The following is a 26,291-nucleotide window of genomic DNA, read 5'->3' as shown; positions in this document are numbered from 1 at the left end:
GTGAAATCCTTGAATGCTCTGAAAAGACCTTTGTTGGTTCGCCTTTAGAATATCTTTTCTCAAATTCTCTCTCTTCAAATGCTTGGATGCTTAGTGAATTGAAATGAGAGGTTATAATGCCTTTATAACCAAAATTTGACTTACAACCGTAATAATGCTTCGTCGGTGAAGTGAAAAAATCCACATATCTGTCAGTAAAGAAGAAATATAACTTCTTACCATCAACCAAGGGTAAATTCATGGTTTTCAATTTGTTTCCTTATCCCTAAGGATTATTCCTTAGTTAGATGAAGAATCTCCTACCAGTGCAGTAATAGATTCATCTCCTCTCTGATCTCTCTTTCTAATCCATTGTTTTGGAAATTCTTGCTTGATTTCAGTCACCTTCTCTTTGCCTTTGTTATTAGATCCTTTATTTTTCATTGTAATAGTATTGCTTCTACAAACTCTTGCAATATGCCCAATATTGTTACATGCATAGCAAGTTACATTGTTTCTCTAAATAGGCTTTCCATAACCTTGACCAGTTTGAGTTCTGCATTGATTAGATAAATGTCCAAATCCACCACAAACATAGCATTTCACATTCATTCTACAATTGTTTGAGTTAGGGCAATTTTTATTGCATTTGGAACATTGACTGGTGGGTAAGTTTGTATTCTAATTATTCCTAAATGTGCTCTAATTTTCTCTATGACCAAATTTGTTGCAATTAAAAAATTTCCCATTAAATTTATAAGCATTAGGTTGCCTTACTGGTTTGTTGTGATCATGATTGTTTGCAGTCCTGAAACTTTCTCCATGTTCAAATCAAATTCCAATTGTTTCTCCATCAGGTTTCTAACTTTTTAGCATATCATCAAGATTATCTGAACTTTTCTTGAATTTGTCTTTGTATTCATTTGTAGTGACCAACTCACTTTTTGAAGTGTTAACTTGTCTCAAAAGTTCCTCTTTGTCATGTTGCATGTGAATCAAATCTATTTTGAGCATACCATTTTCATAACCAATCCTTTGAGATTCATCTGATCTTTAATTTAGTCTTCTGGCCAAATCTTCTTCATTCCTCTTTCTATCTTCAATATCCTTGCATAGTCTCATGGTTAATCTTACATCTCATTCTTCATGTTACTATTTTCTTGTTTTAATTTGTTTGCAATATCTCTAAGAGTTTCTTTTCCTTCATCATCTTGATCTTGCAATTGCACATGTAATTCTTTTCTCTTATTCTTTTCTATAACCAGGTTACCTTGGAGTGCTTCGATAAATTCTTGAGCAGTTCTAATTTCATCTTCCAGTTTGATATTCTTCAATTTTTTTTGTATCAAAATCTTCAAGAGCTCCTTACAATTATTGTCTCAAGCTTTCCATTGGTACCAGTTTCACAATCTTCCTCAAGCTATTAGGCTTCTGCAAATAGAGGACTAGGCTCTGATACCAATTGTTAGATACTTGATCAGTCCAAAAGACACTGAGAGGGGGGGGGGGGGGTGAATCAGTGTCTAATCGGTAATTGAAATATTTAAACTTGTTTGAAACTTTACAACCCAAATTAATGTACCAGTATGTTAGGCCCAATATGGAAAGCTAATGTACTAAGAGGGGAGGGGTGAATCAGTACTTCAAATCCTTTTATCAACAATATCTTTAGTGTTATGCATAAACCAAAAACTGCTGCAACATAACATAAAGTTAAAACAAATAAATAACAATCATACATGATTCACTCCATAACACATATATTTTGGTTACGCAGAAACTCTTGGTTAGAGAGAAAAACAGCGGTGGGGATGGCACCCATAACTTTACTACTACAATAATAAAGAGTGCTCGGTTAGAGCTACATGTTTATCTATTTCTGATAGCTTACCCTATTAGGAGTATCAAGATCTATTAGATCTAGCTTGCTAAAGGATTTTACAACACTTAAACTAAATGTTGTACCTAGTTAGAGGCTTTACAATTTATAGACTTGGTTAGAGTCTTTTACCCTATTAAAGGTTTCTCTTACAACTTCAAAATATTACAGTAAAATCTTTACAAATATCTGCAACTTTACATCTGGAATGTTATAGCAGATTCTATGTGCTCAAAATAAGATTACCTTGTTTATAGCATACCTCAGTAACCCATAAAGTAACTCGGTAAACCCTTTTGTTTACTTTGTTCTTTGACTGTTCTCTGAAATCCTTCTCGATGACCTTTGTGTCTCTGTAACAGTCATAACACTTAGTGCTTCCTTATGTATCACACATGTCTTGCTTCATACACCTCTAAATCTCTCTCTGTCATACTTTTATCCTTAATCCATGTTGTATAAATAGATCTCTTATGTCAGTGATCTAATTCATTACTTCGATCTTACAAACATGATTTATCAAATGAATAACTATATAAAATATTTCATTAGTTAGATGACCTCAAAATGATACACAATCTTTAAGTGCAATTTCCAATGTGATAAGGTTTTTATGTTCCTCGATCTTGTAACACGTTTTCTCATGTGTGTCTAGATTCAATGAATCTGGTAACATGTTTCACTCGGTGTATATCAACTAATGACAACTAGAGTATATAGAATGACTTTGGATATAAAAATAATGACAACTTGATAAGTAGTAACAATCTCCGCTTTTGACATTAGTTGAGATGTTTGACAAAACTACTTTCAAAGTCATAACTCAAAAAAAAATCTATATACTTACAAAATTTGACTAAACAGACAGTGTATACATTAGTCAATGAAATAGTATATTTAGATATACTCCCCTTATCAATATACTGTATAAAACTCTAAGTTTGCATGCTCGGTGATCAATGTTTTGTGATAACTGCTCGGTTCACTGCTCTATTCTCTGTTCCCTATCAAAATTGACTCTGCATTTGAATACTTTATTTTGCTCGGTATATACTCCCCCTATATACTACATTCCCCTATATACTTTGATATGATACTCACTCCCCCTCTTTGACAAACATCAAAACTTAGTTACCATTCGATGGTGGCAACTAGTCAAAAATGGATTTATACTTTGTCCTTGCATCGGTGAGAGTGGTAGAGAGGGCATTCTTAACACTGTCCATGAGTGAATTTTGTGCTTGAATGTCAGCTAATAGTGAAATGAGTCCATCTAAGGTGCTTCCCTCTTGTTGAGTGGATAGGGAGGTAGCTTTGTTGATCTGTTCTTGGACGGAGGAAAGATGACAAAGGAATAATGTTTGAAGTGTCATTATGTCCATCCTTATCTTGTGTTCTTCATTCCTGAGTTCCAATTGTTGAGCCATGAGCTGTTGTAGCTTGGTATAAAAATTCTGAATGGAATTTGGCTCAGTGGTCAACTTATTTGAGAGATCGGTGATCTCCTTCTCAATTACTTCTATTTTATTTTTGATATCTTTAATGAATAAAGAAAATGTACAAAGTTTCTGAAATAAATAAAGAATGTGCTTGAGTTGAGGGGTCAACTCAGTAATAAATTTGACAAGTTTAACTTTGCCAATGGCAATAGCTTTTTGTACCTCTTCAATCATTTTAGCAGTGAGCTCCTTGTCTTTTAGCTTGCTCAAATATTCAGATGCATCTACTCTAGATGTCTCTATCTTGGTTAGGAGTTCATCTAGTTGAATGTGGATGGTTGCATCTTTGGTTACAGTAGCTTCAGGTACATTATCGGTTAAGAGTTCTTTTACCTTCTGAAGTACTTTATTTTTCTTTTGAATAGCCATTTGCTTCTCCTGTTCAGCTTTGGCTTTGCATAGTTCACCAAATTCAATGAGTGCTTGCCCCTTTAATTTGGATATATCAACATTGGGCAACACTATTGGTTTTGACAAATCTAATTTAAAACTATGCTTTTTCATCTTCTTTTCTTTACCTTTCATTGGTTGGACTAAAACAATGGCTTTTGAGGCTTGTTGACCCTTAGTAGGTTGCTCGGTAGAGGCAACACTTTGGTCAGTTTCTTTAGCCTCTGTACTGTCCTTTGGTGTCTTTGAGCTTGGTGTCTCAGTTGCAACATTTTCAGTGCTGGGAGGAGCTTGAGAGGTATGTTCTTGAGAAGTACCTTCTCCTATTGTTGACTTGTGACCTTCTGTGCCTTGCTTTGTATCCTTAGGGGCCTCGGTTGAGATAGGCTAATTGACCGGAGGATAGGGCTGAACTTGCTCCAAAACTGGTTCACTGGATACAAGTTGGGCATAAGCATTCCCTTCTATCATTTCCTCTTCCAGTGCCTCTGTATCCATGATATCTTCATCTACTTGTATGGTGTCAACAGGGTCCTGCTCAGTGATACCAAGATCTTGCTTGGTGACATCAACTATTTCAACTTCAGCTTGCTCACCAGCATTCTTGATTTTAAAGATTTCCTACCATTTTTCTTTTGTCTCATTCTCTACATCCAAGTAAAGGCCATTCATCAATTTCAAGGCTCTTTGCTTGAATACGAATTTTGTGTGGCAGTTTGTCAAATGTTCGGTGATCTCATCTACCAACATGTCTGGGAAAAGATGTACCCGACTTCTTTCTCTAATATGCATTTCCAAGTCCATTGCATATTTCCACCTGTTGTCAATATGCAAATATAATTCATTTGGAAGAGATTTACATACTTCCAATGGGACCAATCAAAATTTCAATAGTGTGCAGATGACCGCTTCTTCTATTTGTATCTTTTCATCATCAGATCTGGATTCATATTTTACATATCCGAATGATCCAAATCCACCATATTTCTTCAGATTAGCACATAAATTTTCAACACTATGTACATTTACCTTCTTGCTCTTGACAATCTAAAATATACTTGCATCTTCAGATTCGGTGTCACTAGACTCTTTTGCCAAAATGAGTCTCCGAGTGGATTTCTTGTAAGTTTTTGTTACCATTGGTGCGACAACACTCTTTGTTTTCTTACTCGGTGAAGCTGCAGATGCTCTTGTGTTAGGTCACTTTGCTGGAGGAGTTAGTGAGACCTTTGATGTATCCTGTCTCTTTCTTTTCAACACTTTTCCCTTAGGCAATTTGGTGCTCAGTGTTATAGCTACCTCTTGTGCTTCAAATTCATCTTTGGTGATTACTATAGTGCCCTTGGCAGGTGTGGAGGAAGGGTCTTCTCCAAATTTCTTCGTTAATGCCTTTATCATCTTTGTTGCCTTCCTTGTAGCTTTGGGTACTACAATGCTCATTTTTACTTTTTCCTCCACTTCTTCATCTGTTCCATACCTCAGCATGGTAGCATGCCTTGGTAATGTAAGAAATGCATCTATTTGCTGTTGTGTGATGTCAAAATCAATCTCGTAACCCATAGGTTGAAAAGATTAAGTTCTTGGTTCCATAGCATTCATATAACAATAATCAGTGTCCACTTCAAAACATATGTCATCCTTGTATTTCTCCACTAGCTTAGGTGGAATCCAGTACCCGTTATGCATCCTTTCCTGAAACTTGTTGAAATAATCATCCATAATATCATTAAAATTATCACCTAGCTTCTTGATGAAGTCATTGATTTGATGGGTGGTTGGTTGGTGTAGTTCCCAAATAACTTTACCGACTGATGGAAAGAATTTTTCAAAATAGAAAAACATGCATATTAATAGTGATCCAAACTTTAGTGTATTGGCCGAATTGTTCTTCTTTGGCTTCCTTATGGTGTTCAGATTTTCAAATAAGTTTTTCAGCAATACCTCACATAAATCAATTTTCATGCCTTTCTTCACAATTTTATATGCTAAGTCTACTGCTACACAGGGTATATTGTTTTCCCTTGCCGATTGGAAGAAATAGTAACCTATTACTTTGATGGCAAACGTTAGTTCTACATCAGTGACATTGTTCAATTTCAGTCCTCTACAATTTGATTCTACTCTGATTAAACTGATCAATTCCTTCTCTGATATCATTTTCTGAGCTCAGGCATGATCATAAATAGGGTAACCGGTGATCAAATGAATGATTTCCTTTGTGATCTTAAACGGTTTCTCTTCTAGCCACATGAAGTCATCATGAACTCTGCTTAGAACAAACTTGACCCACTGGGGTTTGAATACACGGGGATAGGTTAGGGCTTCAGTCAATCCCTTGATCTTAATGTGCTCATACTTGCTATCCATTTTACCATCGGTGCACAGTTCATCATATGTGTCTTTGATTTCAACGTGACCTAGTTCTTCAACTCGACATTTGGTGAAGAATCTCACATCCTCGACTAATAAAACTCTATCTGGGATGAGTGAAAATGCAATTTTGTCATCCAGTTCAAATGCAATTTTGGGAGTTAAAGAGTATTTCAGTGAGGGCTTTTCGATGTTCTCAACAACAACAGGATCTTGGATCTTAGGTGCCATTGCAGATTTCAGATAAAAATTAACAAAAGATCCTTAGGGTTTGAAGATTTTCAAACGGCAGACACTTCACACTTAGCAGATAATAACAAGTTGATATGATTGGTAAACCAGCTTAACAATGCGTTGAGATTGATGTAAATACCTTGAATTTTGCTCGGGAGGTGGTTTGATCATCTTTGATTAGCTTTGCTCTGCTCTCTTGAAAACTTGGTGAGTGAAAAAATGACTGCGTAAATGCTATAAGTACACAATATACCTTATCGAGCTCCATGCAGGTTAGTTCAAAAACATTAAATGCACTCGGTTCCACTAAAATTTCTTTCCTTTTTGTGCTTTAACCGAGTAAGCAGACTTTCCTCATTTACCAACTTGATAGGCTTCCTGTATTCACTGACTTGACAGTCTTCCTGTATAGTGCTCCAAAAGACTTTGATAGAATTTCAAACTTACTAACACATCTTAGTTATGCAGATTTTGAATTAAGTACATAATAAAATAGGAACTGTTAAGATTTTACCTTTGAGATAATGCAATCCCTTCATACCTTTACCGATTGATTAGGAATAGGTGCACCTAACTTAGTAGGTAAGGTGCTTTCTTCATTTGACACAATTTCCTTCTTTTTCCAAGTCATCTGTAATTTGCCTTTTATTTCTTTAGTGTCTCCTCTAGGTTGATCTCTGCAATCTCTAGCCAAGTGTCCAACTTTGTGACAATGAAAACATGCCATACTAGGATTTCTCCATGATCTTCGATTGTTCATTCCAAACCTTATAAAGTAGTTGGCACGTATATGTCCATATCTTCCACAAAATTCACACCATATCCTTGTATTGTAATCCCATGGTATTGCAGAATATTATCGGTAAGGGTCTATGTGAGTTTGGCAACCTCTAGTATTTGCTCGGTGTGTAGACCACATATAGTTCTTTTTCTTAAGCCAACACTTCTTGGTACTATGTCCATATCTATTACAATTTTTACAAAACCCTTTGAATTTTGCCTTCTGATAATTGTTAATAGACTTTGTCCTATATTGGTTAAATATGTGACCATATTTATTGCAATTGTAACAATAACCATTAGACTTAGTGACAATCGGTTGCTTACCTTTTCTGATTTGGCACATGTTAGTAGTATGACCTTGATTTCCATAGTAGTTGCAAATAGGCTTGTTTCTTTTGATGTGCTTCTTGTGTCTAGCTTGCTTTGATGATTCTCCTCTCTCGATTGTATGAATTCCCTTCTCGGTAGAGTCTTTTCCTTTGTAACTGAATCCTACTTCTTTGTTGGGTCTTCTTGTATTTAGTTGCTCATCCAACATCTTTGATGCTTCATAGCTCTTCTTTAGTGTTTCCTTGGATTTCTTTTCTATTTTGAGTTCATTGGTCAGCCTTGATATTTCAAGTTTCAATGCTTGATTCTCATCATCTTTCAGATTAGCTTCATGATGTGCATAACCTAATTGATCTGATAGATTTTGTTGAATCCTAGTCAACCTTATGATTTCATCATTCTTTTCAGATATTAATGCTTCAAGCTATTGTTTTTCTCTTTCTAGATCTCTTACTTTATCTTCAGCTATCCTCAATGCATCAAGATTCTCAATCATCTGTGTGCTAAAATGTTCATGTCTTCTTTTCATTGCTTTTAGCTGATCAACCAGTGCTTTGTTCTTTTCTTTCAGTTGTCCAATCATCTCTTCAGTTTATTCAGATATACTGTTCTTAGATGATGTTTCAATTTGTTCCACTAACTCTTGAGAGTCTTGCAAATCATCAGACAATCTTCTTCTAACTTTCAATGATTTTTGCATTTGTCTTTGCATGTCTACAATCACTTGATTAGCATGATCCAACTGTTCTTGCAGATACACAATTCTGTGAGATTGTTTATAGCCTTCCATTGATAAGATCTTTCTCTTTAGGTTGTTAAACCCTTTTCCAAGATTAAAGCTCTGATACCAATTGTTAGGCCCAATATGGAAAGAAAATGTACTGAGAGGGGAGGGGTGAATCAGTACTTCAAATCCTTTTATCAACAATATCTTTACTGTTATGCATAAACCAAAAACTGCTGCAACATAACATAAAGTTAAAACAAATAAATAACAATCATACATGATTCACTCCATAACACATATATTTTGGTTACACAAAAACTCTTGGTTAGAGAGAAAAACTGCGGTGGGGATGGCACCCACAACTTCACTACTGCAATAATAAAGAGTGCTCGGTTAGAGCTACATGTTTATCTATTTCTGATAGCTTACCCTATTAGGAGTATCAAGATCTATTAGATCTACCTTGCTAAAGAATTTTACAACACTTAAACTAAATGTTGTACCTAGTTAGAGGCTTTACAATTTATAGAATTGGTTAGAGTCTTTTACCTTGCTAAAGGTTTCTCTTACAACTTCAAAATATTACAGTAAAATCTTTACAAATATCTACAACTTTACATTTGGAATGTTATAGCAGATTCTATGTGCTCAAAATAAGATTACCTTGCTTATAGCATACCTCAGTAACCCATAAAGTAACTCAGTAAACCCTTCTATTTACAATGTTCTTCGACTGTTCTCTGAAATCCTTCTCGGTGACCTTTGTGTCTCTTGAACAATCATAACACTTAGTGCTTCCTTATGTATCACACATGTCTTGCTTCATACACCTCTGAATCTCTCTCTATCATACTTTTATCCTTAATCCATGTTGTATAAATAGATCTCTTATGTTGGTGATTTGATTCATTGCTTCGATCTTACAAACATGATTTATCGAATGAATAACTATATAAAATATTTCATTGGTTAGATGACCTCAAAATGATACACAATCTTGAAGTGCAATTTCCAATGTGATAACGGTTCTATGTTCCTCAATCTTGTAACACGTTTTCCCATGTGTGTCTAGATTCAATGAATCTGGTAACACATTTCACTCGGTGTATATCAACTCGGTGTATCATTATTTCTGCTCGGTAGACATGGAATGATACTCAGTAGACAACTCGGTATATACTAGGCTCTGTGAATACTTTCTTCTTTAACTGACTGTTCTGCGCATACGGACTGAATAATTCGGTAGTAGTAACCGACTAGAGTATGTAGAATGACTTTGGTTATAAAACTAATGACAACTTGATAAGTAGTAACATGGTAAACAAGCAATAAAAAAATAAAGAGAAATAATAGTATAACCATCAATGCACACCATAACACAGATATTTTTGGCGAGGAATCCCAGTAGGGAAAAAACTCGGTGGGATTTATGACCCACAATATTTACTCACTTGCCAATATGAATGAATATTACTTATATAATAGGGGCCTACAAATGCAGGAAGGCCAACAACCTAGAGATCACTGCTCAATCACATAAAGGAGTCACACCAACTACAAAATTGGATAATAATATCCAATGACAATGTACTACTCAAAATAGCATATGCAATGCTGGATTCAGTACCGGTTTAAGCTCTGTCAAATACCTCTGCTATAAACATTTCTTTTCTCTACTCTGCTCTTATTCTCTTATCAAAATTATTACATCAAAATACATATATAGATATTCGCTCTCATATTCATTACCTAATTACATATCCTTCCTTCGCTTACATACCATACATATATTTTCACTCACAAAAATGACCTATAAGATCTCATTCATATATGAGCCTTTACATTACATCATGTCGACTATACAATATAATTAAAATACAAAACAATATAATTTCCATGTTGGCTGAGGTGCCGGTAAGATCTTCTGTCAATGTAGACTGGGTGTCGGTGGGGATAATCTGTAGTGTATGTCAGTGCCGAGAGATGACGTCTATTGCCAGTGTAAGCTATGAACTGTGTTACCAGTTGGTTTCCATCAATGACAACATCAACTATTCTTATCTAAGTGTATAATGCCAACATATCTATCTTCCCATCATAAAAATTTATAGAAAGACTTGGAAAGAGAACTTAGATTATTTGGACATAATTTTGGTCATATTAGAGCAGTAATCCTTTTATGCCAAGTTATCAAAGTGTGAGTATAAGTTGACTAATATCTTATACCAGGGATATGTCATAATCTCTCAAGGAGTGTAAAATTATTAGTAGAATATTAAGGCTATTTTGGATAGGCGTCCACCATCAAATCTTAATCAATTGAAAGGGTTCTTTAAATTTTGAAGTTATTAAAAAAAAATTGTCAAAGGTTTCTCTCAACTTACTACCCCCTTGGCTAACTTAACAAAGAAAGGTGCTTTCTCTTGGACTAAAGAAGATCAAGAAAATTTTACAAGATCAAGAAAGTAATGAGTTCATTATTAGAATCAATGACAATCCCAAAGACAGTGAGAGGGGGGTGAATCAGTGTCTAATCGGTTAGCAAAATATTTAAGCTTATTAAGAACTTTGTATCCCAAAACAATGTACTGGTAAATAAGAATTAATACAATAAATAAGAATAACAGTGACAGCATAGAGAACACATCATAATACAAGATATTTAACGAGGAAAACCAGTGTGGGAAAAACCTTAGTGGGATTTGTGACCCACAAAATTCACTCACTGGCCAATGAATAAATATTACTTACAATGAGGGGCTTGCACATGCAGGAAGGCTAGCAGCCTAGAGCTCACTGCTCAACTACAAAACATAAGGCTCACTGACTTACAAAATGGATTATCAAAATCGAATACAATGTACTGCTTCAGAATAGCATCAACTATGCCAGATTCAGTATCGGTTTAAGCTCAGTCTATTACCAAAACCTTCGTTGTCAACTATATCACCTTATACAAAAATATCATCTATTCTCTCTCTTATCATATCATCTTTTTTAATCATATCCAAATGACCTATAAGATCTCATACATATATATGAGTCTTTTACAATATGCCATCTCAACTTTGAAAAAAGATAATTACAATATAAAACAATAAACAAAGGTTTATTCCATGTCAGCTTGAGTGTCAATATGCATTATTGCCACTGCCAATGAAGTGCCTGCGAGTGTATGTAGAAATCTATTGCCGGTGCTAGTAGCTGTCGGTGGGTTGCTAAGTGATTGCCAATTGCTTGCCAGTTGGTCACCATCAATGACAACATCAAATATTCTCATAAGAGTGTAGAATGCCAACAATCTCCCCTTTTGGCATTGATGGCAACACTCATGAGAAAAATATGAAAACTGAAGTCCAAAAATTTTCCAAAAAGATGTGATCCCCTTGAGAAAATGATCTCCTTAGAGCAATCAATTTTTCTCTCCATCGGTTTCTCCACCAAGTTGTCATTGTCAACATTGCCTTCCTTAGCCTCTGAACTATCCTTGTATACAACAATATTCACTTCCTGAGTATCCACATTCATGGTGAAGAGTATCTTAGATTTAGGATTGTGTCATCATGTGTAACACCTTCAGTGTTAATAATTGGTGGAACATCTGTATGTATTGATGTAGTATCCAAAGGTGGCGGTAAATTTTCAGTGATCTTGATGTTTGGAATACCACCAAGTTTTCCTTTGCCCTTGTCCTTATCCTTCTGATATACTTTAAATGTCTTCTTTGATTGGTTCATTTCTTCTTGTTTTTCCTTCTCCACAAAAAATATATCCTTGTTATCAGCAGTTTCATCTGCAATCTCTTTTACTCTTCCTGCCATTAAACTTACTTACTGGTGTCCACTAAAAAAAATAGATCGGTTAGCCTCAGAAATTAATTTATCAATTTCCTCTTTTGAATTTATAGGATGTACAACTAGAAGTTTCTCAACTTTTAGTTTCTTATCTAAGTCCATCACAGCAATCCTTTTTTCTTCTAATCTCCTATACAGTTCATTGGGTAAGTCATCCACAAATTCAGTTAAAACCTTTTTATATATGTCCGGATGTAAAATAATACTATTGTCAATGCTTTCCCTACCAGAATCATTAAATGTGTTATACAGTTTGTATACATTGGCCAAATTTCCATCATCAGTTATCTCATTCAGTAAATCATTCAAAGAAGGGGTAACAGGTTGTTGTTTCTTCTTTGGTGTCAGTTTCTTTGGTGGTCCCCTTACTGCCTATTGTTTCTTCCTCAAAGTCCTTGTTCTCTTAGGTGAAGGAGAGGGTATCAGTGAAGGTTTTCTCTTCCTCCTTTCAACTCTTTTAAACTCAGCTGGTTTCTCACTGTCAGTTACAGAAGATGTACCAACCAGTGAAATGTGTGCCTCTGGTTGATGTCCTTCAAGATCACTAGACAATATGCCACTAATGTTCATTACATTTTCCTTGATTTCCTTAACTTTCTTAGAAGCATCTCTAATAAATTTATCTCGTTTCTTTATTTTCTTCAATGTTTTTATATCACTTTCAATAGTCTTAGCACTACCAAAAGCTTGTTCTAATGGTTCTCTCGGTGCATCTAGTAAAGCTTTTGCATATGTCTCTAGAATGTTAAGATCGACCTCATATCCAATTTAAGTCACCCAAACAGTCCTAGGGAGTAAAAATTCCATCCATGTCTCATCTCTCTTGATAACAAAACAAATTTATTTGTCATATTTGTCCACAACACTCTGTGGTAGCCTTTCTCTAATTTTCCTTTTAGCTTGGAAAGTTTTGAAGTATTCAATTATGTTGTTGTCTCTAGCAGTTCCCATGTCGCTAAAAGCTTCTTGTAATTGTTTTCCTACCGGTAAAGTCTTTAGGTGCAATACCGGGGATTTCCTTAGTGAAATACAACATTAAACATACCAAAACATTTCCAAAGTGGAATGTCCCTTTCTTATCTCCTTTAATCTTTTTTAAATTGTCAATGAGCTCATCTTTTATCCATTCACACACATCTATCATTGCATTGTTGTTAACCATCTCATAAGCATTGTTTATACAAAGACTAGAAACTGAATTTAGCCTGTTAGCATGTGTAGTCTTGTAACTTAGAACCATACTTACAAATCTTACATTGATGTCTTTGATATCATTCACTCTCAGTGATCTATTGTTAGATGTTTCTCCGATTAGGGTCATCGCTTTGTTGTTAGGAATCTTCTTTATTTTATCAGGTCTGCCATCGGTTGAGGGTAAACCAGTTATTGCCCTAATTGCTTTCCAGGTTATTTTGCAGACAAAATCCAACCATAAGAATTATCCATGTGCTCTTCTCAAAACAATTCTTACTACTTCCTCTAGAAATTGGGGAATATTCAGTATCTCCACAAAACCTAGAGTTTCTATGATTTTGTGTTCGGGTTTGACAACACCATTTTCATCAATTCTTCAAAAACTAGTTCTTCTATATTGCAATTTATATAAATCCTAAGGTCTTATGAAAATGCTACACCTTTAGGAATTTTTTAAAATGCCCCTATAGAGTCATCTTTCTTAGGAACTTCGAGAATTATTTTAAATATGGGCCTAGGGTGTTTCACATTTTCAACAATAGTAGGGTTTAGAATAAACTCGGGAGTAGAAGTAAAAGCTATTGAAAAATACCTTTAGCTGCCTAAAAATATTCTAAATGCCTGAAGAAATCACTCCGCACCTATGCCTTGAATGCCTTTGCTCTATTTTCATGCTCTCTTCTAATTTGAATGCTTGATGAGTCAAAAATGAGCAAAATTAGCTGATTTATAATGACATTTCTCTCACCAACCGCATTAAATGCTCACCGGTTAAGTGAAAACTTAACACATCTGCCAATAAGGTAGAAATCTATCTTCTCACCATCAATCGAGGGTAATCTGCATGATTTTTAACTTGCTGCAATACCCACAAAGGGTTACTTTTCAGTTGAATTAAGTATCTCCTGCTAGTGGAGGATTGCTTTGTTCTATCAGTATAGAGACAGTTTCATCAACTATCTGATCTTTCTTCCTAATCCATTGTTTTGAAAATTCTTGCTTTACCTCATCTACATTTTCTTTGCCTTTCAAACTGGATCCTTTATTGTTCGTCGGCGAAGTCTTGCTTCTACAAAATTTAGCAATATGTCAAATCTTGTTACAAGCATAGCAAGTCACATTATTCCTTTGAATAGCCTTTCCATATCCTATGCCGATTTGTGTTCTATATTGATTAGATAAGTGTCCATATCTTCCACAAACATAGCATTTCACATCCATTCTGCAGTTTTCTGAATTTTGACCAACTTTGTTACATTTGGAACATTGACTAGCGGGTGCATTAATATTCAGATTGTTTGTAAATCTACACTGATTTTCTCTATGACCATATTTGTTGCAACTGAAACATTTTCCATTAAACTTATAAGCATTAGGTTCTCTAACTAGTTTGTTCTGATCTAGAATGTTTGCAGTACCAGAACTTTCTCCAACTTCAAATCCAAGTCCATTAGTATCTCCATTAGGTTTCTGACTTTTCAGCATGTCATCAAGCTCCTTTGAACTTTTCTTGAATTTATCTTTGTGTTGATTTGCAGTAGCCAACTCATTTTCTAGAATTTCCTTTTCTCTCATAAGCTCAATTTTATAATGTTGCATGTGAATCAGATCTGTCTTTAACATATCATTTTCATGACTAAGTCTTAGATTTTCATTTCCAGCATCATTGTGTTGTCCAGTGAAGTCTTCTTCATTCTTCTTCTTGTCTTCAATGTCTTTACATAACCTCATAGTCATATCTTGCATTTTATTCTTCATATTATTGTTTTCTTGTCTCAACTTGTTTGCAAGTTCATTAAGAGTTTTATTTTCCTCATCATCTTTCTACATCTTTTCATGAAGTTCTTTTCTTTCATTTTGTGCTATAGCAAGGTTCTCCTGAAGTCCTTTAATGAATTCATGTACAATCCTTAGATCATATTCAAGTTTGATATTCTTCAATTTTTCTGCATCATAATCTACAACATCTCCTTCCAATTGTTTTCTCAAGTTCTCCATTTGTACTAGTGTTAGAGTCTTCCTCAAGCTATTAGGATTTTGAAATTAGAGCACCAGGCTCTAATACCAATTGTTAGAATCAATGACAGTCCCAAAGACACTGAGAGGGGGGAGGTGAATCAGTGTCTAATCGGTTAGCAAAATATTTAAGCTTATTTAGAACTTTACATCCCAAAATAGTGTACCGGTAAATAAGAATTAATGCAGTAAATAAGAATAATGATGACAGCATAGAGAACACACCATAACACAAGATATTTAATGAGGAAACCCAGTGTGGGAAAAACCTCGGTGGAATTTGTGACCCACAATATTCACTCAGTGGCCAATGAATAAATATTACTTAAAATGAGTGGCCTGCACTTGTAGGAAGACTAGCAGCCTAGAGCTCACTACTCAACTACAAAGCAAAAGTCTCATTGACTTACAAAATAGATTATCAAAATCCAATACAATGTACTACTTCAGATCAACATCAACTATGCAAGATTTAGTACCGGTTTAAGCTCAATCTATTACCAAAACCTTCGTTGTCAACTATATCATGTTATACAGAAATATAATCTATTCTCTCTCTTATCATATCACCTTTTTTACATCATATCCAAATGACCTATAAGATCTCATACATATATATGAGTCTTTTACAATATGCCATGTCGGATTTTACAAAAGATAATTTATAAAACAATAAACAAAGGTTTATTCCATGTCGGCTTGAGTGTCGGTATGCATTATTGCCATTGTTGGTGAAGTGCCTACCGGTGTATGTAGAAATCTATTGCCGATGCCGGTAACTACCGGTGGGTTGCTAGGTGATTGCCAGTTGGTTGCCAATTGGTTGCCATCAATGACAACATCAACTATTCTCATAAGAGTGTAGAATGCCAACATTCATGCCTAGTGATTGCAATTCCTTATTTATCTCTTCCATTTATTATTGAGTGTGATGCTTCTAGGGAAGGCATTGGGCTTAACTTAACCCAAAATGAACATCCACTATCTTTTGAGAGTATAAAATTAAATAAGTTATAAAATTGGTACTCCATCTATGATAAGGAAATGTTGGCAATAATGCATGCACTTGACAAGTTTAGGCAATACCTTGTATGTGGAAATTTTGTGCTTAAGACTAACCACGATACTCTAAAATTGATTTTGAATCAAAGGGATTCGAATGATCACCAACAAAAATGGGTAAGAAATTTTCAAGCATATGCTTTTAAGATTGTTTATGTAAAAAGAAGGAAAAATATAATTTTTGATGCTCTTTCTAGGAAGCCTACTCTATCTATCCTATCTTCTATCTTTGATGATTGGAAAGTCTCCATTATCTTAGAATACACTACAAAATCCTTTGATTCTAATGTATTTGTTGGCAATATTGGAGGAATTGATTATGTTTTGCATTAACATTTTGTCATTGATGGCAACACCAGCTATTTTGGTTGCTTTACCAACACTCTTCTAGTCCCGATATGTTGTTTGGTTTCTTGTTGGATTAGATCCGGTATGCTCTGGTATGTTTGTCTTATGGAACTAGATTATTCATGCTACTTAGATTCATGTTCAATAAGTTGTTCTTGTTCTAGTGATCAGATGCTATCCTGTATACTAGCAAGCTTGGTTTGTGGTTTCGATGAGGATTTCACGGGCACAACTTTGATGAAGATCCTTTATGAATTGCATAAGTGGTCTTGGTGTAGATTTTGGTATGGATTCATGATTCTTATGGTGATCATGTTTGAGACTTGGTTGATTGGGATAATTTCTTTACCATGTGTGGACCTAAATTGGGTCCAAGTTTTGTTAGGATAATCAGTGAACAACTGAGAAGGGGGGTGAATCATTTCTTAACATATTATAATATTTGATTGACTTAATAAATCTTGAACATATTAAATACTGGTAGATCAAAATCAGATACCGGTTAACAATTAAACAGATAATCAATGCAAAGAAACCATACCTCATAACACCATGATTTGTATGTGGAAAATATAGAGAGGGAAAAACCATGGTGGGAGGCCTACCCACAGTTAGATGATACTTCTGCAAAAAGTGTGTGATACAATGAGGGTCATGCATATGCACAAAGGTACACTACCTAGAGCCTACTGATCATTACAAAAGAGTCTCACTGACTATAGAGAGGCAACAACCATCTCAAGATAAATGGACAACAATAGAGTAGAGTGAACTGCCAGAAATAACATCTACCATGCCCGATTACAGTCCTGGTTAAGCTCAATACCAGAGGCCTTTGACCTCTTCCTTAATCCCAATTTGATCACCTATGATCAACCAAATCTCCTTCGCATATGATATTTCATTTCAAGACCATGAATACTTATTCCATTCCCATTCCATAATCTACAATGAGATCTTACAATATTTTATACAAACCCTAAGGCCTAAACCAATTAGGTCAGCCACCTAAAAGATATTACAATAAGATCATTACATAAATCCATATTACAATGACATGCCATGTCGGATTAAGACCAAAACAATAATAACAAATTCATAAATCATCTTGAAACATCCTAGTAACATGTAGAATACACGTTAACGTGATATCGGTCCATAACCTAGATAGGTACCAGACCTATTCTGGGTCAACCACGCCAAAACAATGTCTTCAAGCAGTTTAAGCACAATCAAAGAACATCTTTAGCATCTTTAAATCCATCCACAAGCTGCACCAACACCAATTATGCATCCTGTCAAGATTCCTTAGTGAGAGATCTGCCAGTAAGGGTCTACCAGAGTGTATGATAGCATCTTATTGCCAATTCAATACCAACTAACCAAAACATGCTACAGAAGCATGAACCACATGTAACTAGACATATTCCATAGATCCAAGCATGCTAGAAGTGTCCAACAAATAGTCTCTTCTGCCGGTAACACTAGATCTTCTACCGGTAACCAAAAAGTGGATGTCGTTCACCAACCATAACAGCTAGTGTTGACATCAATGACAAAACATCAATGCAACACATAATCAATTCATCCAATAATGCCAACAATATCCCCCTTTGGCATTGATGGCAACACTAGATGTGAAAAACATCTAAGTACCCAAAAAAAATGCCAAACAAGTCTCTCCCTATGGAAGAAAACCAACAATTTTCTGAATATCAATAACTCTCCCCGTAATGTATACAATTCCTTTTCTCATTTTTCACATGAATATCTCTCCCCCTTTAATATCAATGCAAGAAATCTGACAAAAATATCAAAGCAAGAATATAAACCTTTGTATCTCAAAGCTAACTACTCTTCCTAAGTAGTAACACCACTAATCAGTGCGGGAATGACTAATATCTCTAATAATGCATGTCGGACTGATGACAAATTGCATCAGTCAAGTCTCTAGCAGAGGGGTAGAAACCCCTAACCTATCTCTCAAATACCCGAATGATTCCTTAGACAACAGTTTAGTCAATATATCTGCAATCTATTCTTTAGTGTTCACATAAACCAATTTGACTTCCTTTCCTTCTACCTTGTCCTTCAAAAAGTTATATTTTATTGATATATTCTTAGTCTTAGAGTGAAATATCGGATTCTTAGACATGTCAATAGTTGTAGAGTTATCATAGTAGATAACTACCGGTTCACTACAATTTACCCTGATATCCTTCAACATTTTCTTCATCCACAAGACGAGTATAATTAGTTGTTGCTACAACATACTCAGCTTCTATAGTAGATAAAGAAACGCATGACTATTTTTTGTTGATCCATGAAACCAGTTTCTTTCCAAGAAAGAAATATCCACCATAAGTGCTCTTCCTATCATCAATACCTCCTACCCAATCTGAGTCAGTATATGCACATAAAGTGAAATCATCATTTTTAGAATACCATAAACCATATTCTGTTGTTCCTTACTAATACATGAATATCCTCTGATGAACACTAAGAGGGGCGGTGAATTAGTATACCAAAAAATATTAAACTCAAACTCTTCAACCGTTTAGCAAATAGCCGGTATAACAGATTCACTAATAAACCGGTGAAGATAAATGCAAACCAAATAGCAAATAAAGCATTCACCAACAAAACCACAATCACCATAACACAAGATATTTGATGTGGAAACCCAAATGGGAAAAACCATGGTGAGTAGAAACTCACAAGTAAATATCTGTAGAATAGAAACCAGATCGGTTAGGGTCAGATGATTAAGGTCATACAATGTTCTTCACCAGAATAGATCCTGTTAGGAATCTAGATCTCTGTTAGGAGATAAGTCCTTTTAAAGACTACCTTGTTAGAGGATTTCAAATCCATAGTTGTGAACCACCTTGTTAGAGGATTTACAAAGGCTTTGTTGGGCCTACCTGGTTAAGGGTTTCAGACTTCTCGAAGATGTGAGTAATCAACAAGTGAGTGATCTAGATACTAGCACAGTATGCTTGGTTAGATCGTTGATAGCTCATTGTTAAATGTATTTCAGCATTACTTGAGTCTTCAATATCTCCACATTATAACTCTTCACACAGACCTAATATTCTCTGCAAAGATTGCACATAACCTTCTCATACATCATACATCTCTCACATATACAAACCCTAGACATGATGTCGTTATAAAGGAAACTGATTTCATGTCAGTCCAATATGATTAAACTACAAGTTCCTAGGTTCAGTGTATCTAGATACATTTGGTAACATGATACAAACTCACTGCCAAAGTTTCAGTGGATGATAACTCATTACAGAAACACCGATTGGTTTCTCATCACAGAGTAATACCGGTTCATACAATATACCGATTACCGGTTGTCAAAAATGAAGACTAAAAAAAGTTAACTACTGCTTTGTTCTTTCATACCACTTGAGATCCTCGAACCGCTTGAGATCCTCGAACCGCTTGAGGTCTTCATACCACTTGGGTTCTCCATACCACTTGAGGTCTTCAGTCAATTTGTGACCAGTACATATCTTTTGCAAAACACCGATAGTCTAAAGACTATAATACATAATACCAGTTGGAACAATTACCAGTTGAGCATAACTCATACATCAAGAAAGTGTGTGTCCATCAATGACAATCAAAACATTATCAAAATGCCAACATCCTCTTTACTGCACATTCATGATTTTCTTTAGGATTACTTTGATATCTTGAAATAATACTTACTACATTCATAATATCCGATCTACTCTGAGTTAAATATAACATACCACCAGTCATAGACTTATACCTTGTCGGATTTACCGGTGTAGAAGTATCCTTGATAGATAATTTCTCACTTGTCACCATAGGAGTACTTAACGGTTTGGAATTATGCATACCAAACTTCTTCAACAATTTCATCAGATACTTAGTTTGATAGATAAAAATTCCTTTGTCAGTTTGAGTAATCTGCAAACCTAAAATAAAATTCATCTCACCAATCATGGACATTTCAAATTCATTCTTCATATTGTTAGCAAATTTCATGCACAATTTATCTTCTCCTCCAAAAATGATATCATCAACAAATACTTCAATAATCAGAATATCATTATCATTGATCTTGTAATATAAATTACTATCGGCACTGCCTTTAGTAAAACCAAGATTTAGAATATATTTATCCAATCTTGCATACCAAGCTCTACAAGCCTGTTTCAATCCATATAAAGCTTTCTTCAATTTGAAAACCATATCTTTATCATCTATCTATGAAAATCCATTACGTTTCTCAACGCATACTTCTTCTTCAAGTTCACCATTCAAAAATGCACATTTAACATCCATTTGATAATCCTTATAGTTCTTATAAGTTGCATAGGCAATAAATAGTCTAACAACTTCAATTCTAGCTACAGGTGCAAATGTATCACCATAATCCATTCCTTCCATTTGAGAATATCCTTTACAAACCAATATAGCCTTGTTTCTTACAACTTGACCATCCTCATTTAGTTTATTCCTAAAAATTCATTTAGTTCCAATAACATTTTTATTTATAGGCCAAGGAACTAAAGTCCAAGTTTCATTCTTTTCTATCTAATTTAATTCATCTTCCATAGCCTTTAACCAATGTTCATCCTTACAAGATTCAATAACAGATGTTGGTTCAACTTGATAAATAAGACATACCTCTTCATTTGTCAGTCTTCTTCTTCTCATAACTCCCTTGTTCCCATCTCCAATGATTTGATCTTCAGAATGATTTAATCTTACATACCTTGGTGTCTTCTGAACTTCAGGTTGACTTCTCTGATCATCAGTCACAGTTGAATTTTCTGATTGTGTCGATGTAACTATCTTAGTTTCCTATACCGATTGAGGCATTTTTGGTTCAGTTGTGATCATTTCCACTGTCGGTTCCCTGCCATATGATATAGAATGATTTCTGTATTGCTCATCTGCTTTCACATTAGCACTCTCCACAATTTTATGCAATCTTTTTTTATAACATCTATATGCTTTTCTTTGAAATGAATAACCAAGAAATATCCCTTCATCACATCTAGGATCAAACTTTCCAACTGAATCGTCTCTTTTGATATAGTATTTACTTCAAAAAACTTTAAAATATTTAACAATAGGTGTATGTCCAAACCATAATTCATAAGGGGTCTTACCGGTTTCACCTTTGATGTGAACTCTATTGAATGTGTAGACTATTGTACTCATTGCTTCTCTCCAATAGATATGAGGCAATTTGGCTTCCATCATCATAGATCTTGTTGCATCCAAAATGGTTATGTTCTTTCTTTCCACCACTCCATTCTATTTAGGAGTCCTAGGTTCAGATAACTATCTCCCGATTCCATTTGTGTCACAATAGCTGTTAAATTCATGAGAAGTGAACTCACCGCCATGATCTAATCTTAGACATTTGATTTTTAATCCAGTTTCTATTTCAACCTTTTCTATAAAGATCTTAAATTTCTCAAAAGCTTCAAACTTCTCCTTAAGAAAAGTCACCTACATCATCCTATAATAGTCATCAATAATCAACATGAAATACCTATCACCTTGAAAGCTTCTAGTCCTTTCTCGACCACATAAGTCAGTGTGAATCAAATCAAGTACATCATTATATTTATGCTGTTACAAGAACTTCTAACTTGATTTCCCATTTGACATTCCTTACATACAGGATTATGAGGCTTCATAATCTTAGGTATATCTCTAACTGCGTTAGTTGAACTAATCTTAACAATACAATCAAGATTATCATGACACAACCTCTTATGCCATAACCAACTTTCATCAACATGAGAAATCAAACATGTCTTATTACCAGTGTTCAAGTGAAATATATTATCTCTAGTCTGAATACCGATTGCAATATCCAAACTAGTCTTGTTAATGATTTTGCATTTTCTATCTTTAAACTGAAGTTGGAAACCATTGTCCACCAATTCACCAACACTCAATAGATTATGCTTTAAACCTTCCACATAATAGACATTATCAGTGTTATGCTTACCATCTAAAGAAATAATACCTCTACCTCTAATCATACATGCTTTGTCATCTCCAAATCTGACTTGACCATCATTGTATTCTTGCAAGGAAAAAAATTTCCCTTTATCTCCAGTCATATGATGTGAGCATCCACTATCAATTACCCATTAATCCTTATCTTTAACTTTTTCTACCCGTGCCTTTTCTTCATTTATGATAGCCAGTTCTGGTTCATCTTCCTTTAAAGCATAGAACACCCATTCCTTTCCATTACCGGATCCACTAGTAGGGTCTTCTGTTGGTTCATCTCTAGAGTCATCAGTTACTCCTTCCTCATCCGCTATGTAGCATTGTTTACTTTTCTTGAATCTATATCTGTTTTAGTTAGGCTTAAATAATTTTTTAACTCTTTCCCCAAACCTTGCATTCCTTTTAGGATAGCTAGATGCAAAATGACCAATCTTATTACATGAAAAACATTTAAAAGGTGCTTTTACTTCATACTTACTTCCTGTCAGACCTTTAGGTACTCTTCTAGCAAATAAGGCTTCAAGTTGCTGAAATTATTCATCTTCTTTCCTCATGTCTTTCAATTCTTTTTCATATAAGACTTTCCAATCACTTTTGTCGGTAGATGATGATGATGATGCATGAAAAGCAGGTTCTGATTTTACAACTCCAGAAGATCCAAATTCTTTGGGCTCAAAAGCAGATAATTTCCCAATCAGAATGTCTTTGTTTACTGAAGAGTTTACCATTTTTCTCAACTTATTAATTGTAATTTCATTCATCTTGTAAGCCATTTGAAGGGATCTAAAGACTTTGGAAACTATTTCATCCTCACTTAGAAATCCTCCACAACATTAAATTCCCATAACAATCTCATTTACTCTTTCCATAAACACAACAATTCTTTCATTATCTTCCATCTTCAAGTTTTCATATCTTACAGGGTAGCCATCAAGTTTAGCAATTTTGACAGTAGGATCACCTTCATTTAGAGTTTGCAATTTGTCTCACATAACCTTGGCCAATTATTTATCAGTTAATCCCATGATCTGCTAATCAGTAAGTGCACACACGAGGGCTTCTCTAGCTCTGCAATCATTTTTAATATTCTTATCCAAGTTAGTAGGAGCAAGATTGGTAGATGTGAGATCATAAGGTGTGTATCCTTTCACAGTGATCTCCCAAATATATTTTCCAAGACATCTAAGAGGGTCTCCATTCGAATTTTCCATATCCCATAATTTGTTCCATCAAGATTAGGGATTTCTCTTTTTAAAATAGTTGTTGGTAGATTAGAAGTGTAAGCTACCATAGGATCTACCTCAAGCGGTTAAGCTTCTGCAAAAGAGGACCAGAGATATGATACCAATTGTTAGTATAACCGGTGAACAACTGAGAGGGGGGGTGAATCATTTGTTAATAGATTATAACATTTAATCCACTTAATAACCCTTAAATAGATTAAGTATCGGTAGAGAAGAAATAGATACCAATAAACAATACAACTTAACAATTAAACAAAATCATCAATGCAAAGCAACCAAACCACATAACACCATTGTTTGTATGTGGAAAACCCAGAAAGGAAAAAACCATGGTGCGAATCCTACCCACAGTTAGATGATACTTTTACAGAAAGTATGTGATGAAATGAGGGGCCTACACATGCACGAAGGCACACTTCCTAGAGCGTACTGCTCATTACAAAAGAGTCTCACTAACTACAGAGAGGCAACAACCATCTTAATATAAATAGACAATAATCCAGTACAGTGAACTTCCAGAAATAACATCTGCCATGCCTGATTATAGTCTCGGTTAAGCTCAATACCGGAGGCCTTTGACCTCTTCCTTAATCCCAATTCGATCACCTACGATTCACCAAATCTCCTTTGCATATGATATTGCATTTCAAGACCATGAATACTTATTCCATTCCCATCCCACAATCTACAATGAGATCTTATAGCGTTTTATACAAACCCTAAGGCCTAAACCAATTAGCTCGACCACCTAAAAGATATTACAATAAGATCATTACATAAATCCATATTACAATAATATGCCATGTCGGCTTAAGACCAAAATAATAATAACAAATTCACAAATCATCCTGAAACATCCTAGTAACATGTAGAGTACACGTTAATATGATACCGGTCCATAACCTAGATAGGTACCAGACCTATTCTGGGTCCACCATGTCGAAGAAATGTCTTCAAGTAGTTGAAGAATCATCAAAGAACATCTTCAGCATCCTAAAATCCATGTAGAAGCTTCACCAACACCAATTATGCATCCTGTCAAGATTCCTCGATGAGAGCTATTGTGGTAAAGCCTTAAACCAATGTCAGTAAGGGTTTACTAGAGTATATGATAGCATCTAATTACCAAGTCAATGCCAAATGACCAAAACATGCTCTAGAAGCACGTACCACATGTAACCAAACATATTCCATAGATCCAAACATGTCAGAAGTGTCCAATAGATAGTTGCTTCTGCTAGTAACACTATATCTTCTACCAGTAACAAAAACCTCTCTATTGGTAACCAACCATAATAGCTAGTGTTGACATCAATGACAAAACATCAATGCAACATATAATCAATTCATCCAATAATGAGAATAAGTTTATCTACGTTATGGACCGACATAATATAATGTGTGGATTGGATTTCTGGATGTGCTTTTGGGATGTTTTATGGGTTGGATATTATTTATTTGGTCCAAGGTCGACATGTTGTGTAATTATGTAATTGTTTTATTATCTGGTAGTCGACCTTATTATAAGGGGTTGAGGGTTTGTATATATATGATGTAAGATTTCATGGTATAATATATGCAAGAGGATGTGTATGGGTCAATAATGTAGTAATCACTCAGGAAGAGGATTTGGTCAATCATAGGTGGTCAAATTGGGTTGGTAAGAGATGCTTAAGACCTCTAGTATTGAGCTTAACCAGAACTGTACTAAAGCATAGGAGATGCTATCTTTGTGGTTCATTCTTTCTTCTGGATTGTAGTCTGGATTTCTTATGTAGCCAATAAGGCTCCTTTTGTGATGAGCAGTGTGCTCTAGGATGTTCACCATCCTGCATGTGTGCATGTACATGCCCCTCAATTGTATTTCACATACTTACTGCAGAAGTATTATCTAAGTGTGGGTAGGCTTCCCACCATGGTTTTTCCCTTTATCGGGTTTTCCACGTATAAATATGGTTTTCATGTGTTATGAGTGGATGGTAACTATTCTATGATTTATGTTCTTTCTTAATTGATATATCTATTATTTTGGTATTTGGTTTATGCATTCTGGTATTTCTCTCTTGGGTTCCAGTATTAAAGTTTAATTGCTTAAGGTTCTGGTAATCTGGTGACAACTGATTTACTCCCCCCTCTCAGTTGTCTTCTAGTTATTTGAACTGTCAAACAATTGGTATCAGAGCTTGGTCCTCTCTGCAAAATCTTAATTTCTTAAGGAAGATCCTATGGAATCTAACAGTTCAAGGTCATCTTGCACATCTGCAGCTATCTTTCAAAGAGAAATTCCTAGGCTTGATCGAACAAATTATAGGGTACGGAAGATTCAGATGCAAACTCATCTGAGATTTCTTGGAAAAG

Source organism: Cryptomeria japonica, chromosome 5, assembly GCF_030272615.1.
Source record: "Cryptomeria japonica chromosome 5, Sugi_1.0, whole genome shotgun sequence".
Taxonomy (NCBI): Eukaryota; Viridiplantae; Streptophyta; class Pinopsida; order Cupressales; family Cupressaceae; genus Cryptomeria; species Cryptomeria japonica.
This window is presented reverse-complemented; position numbering follows the sequence as displayed.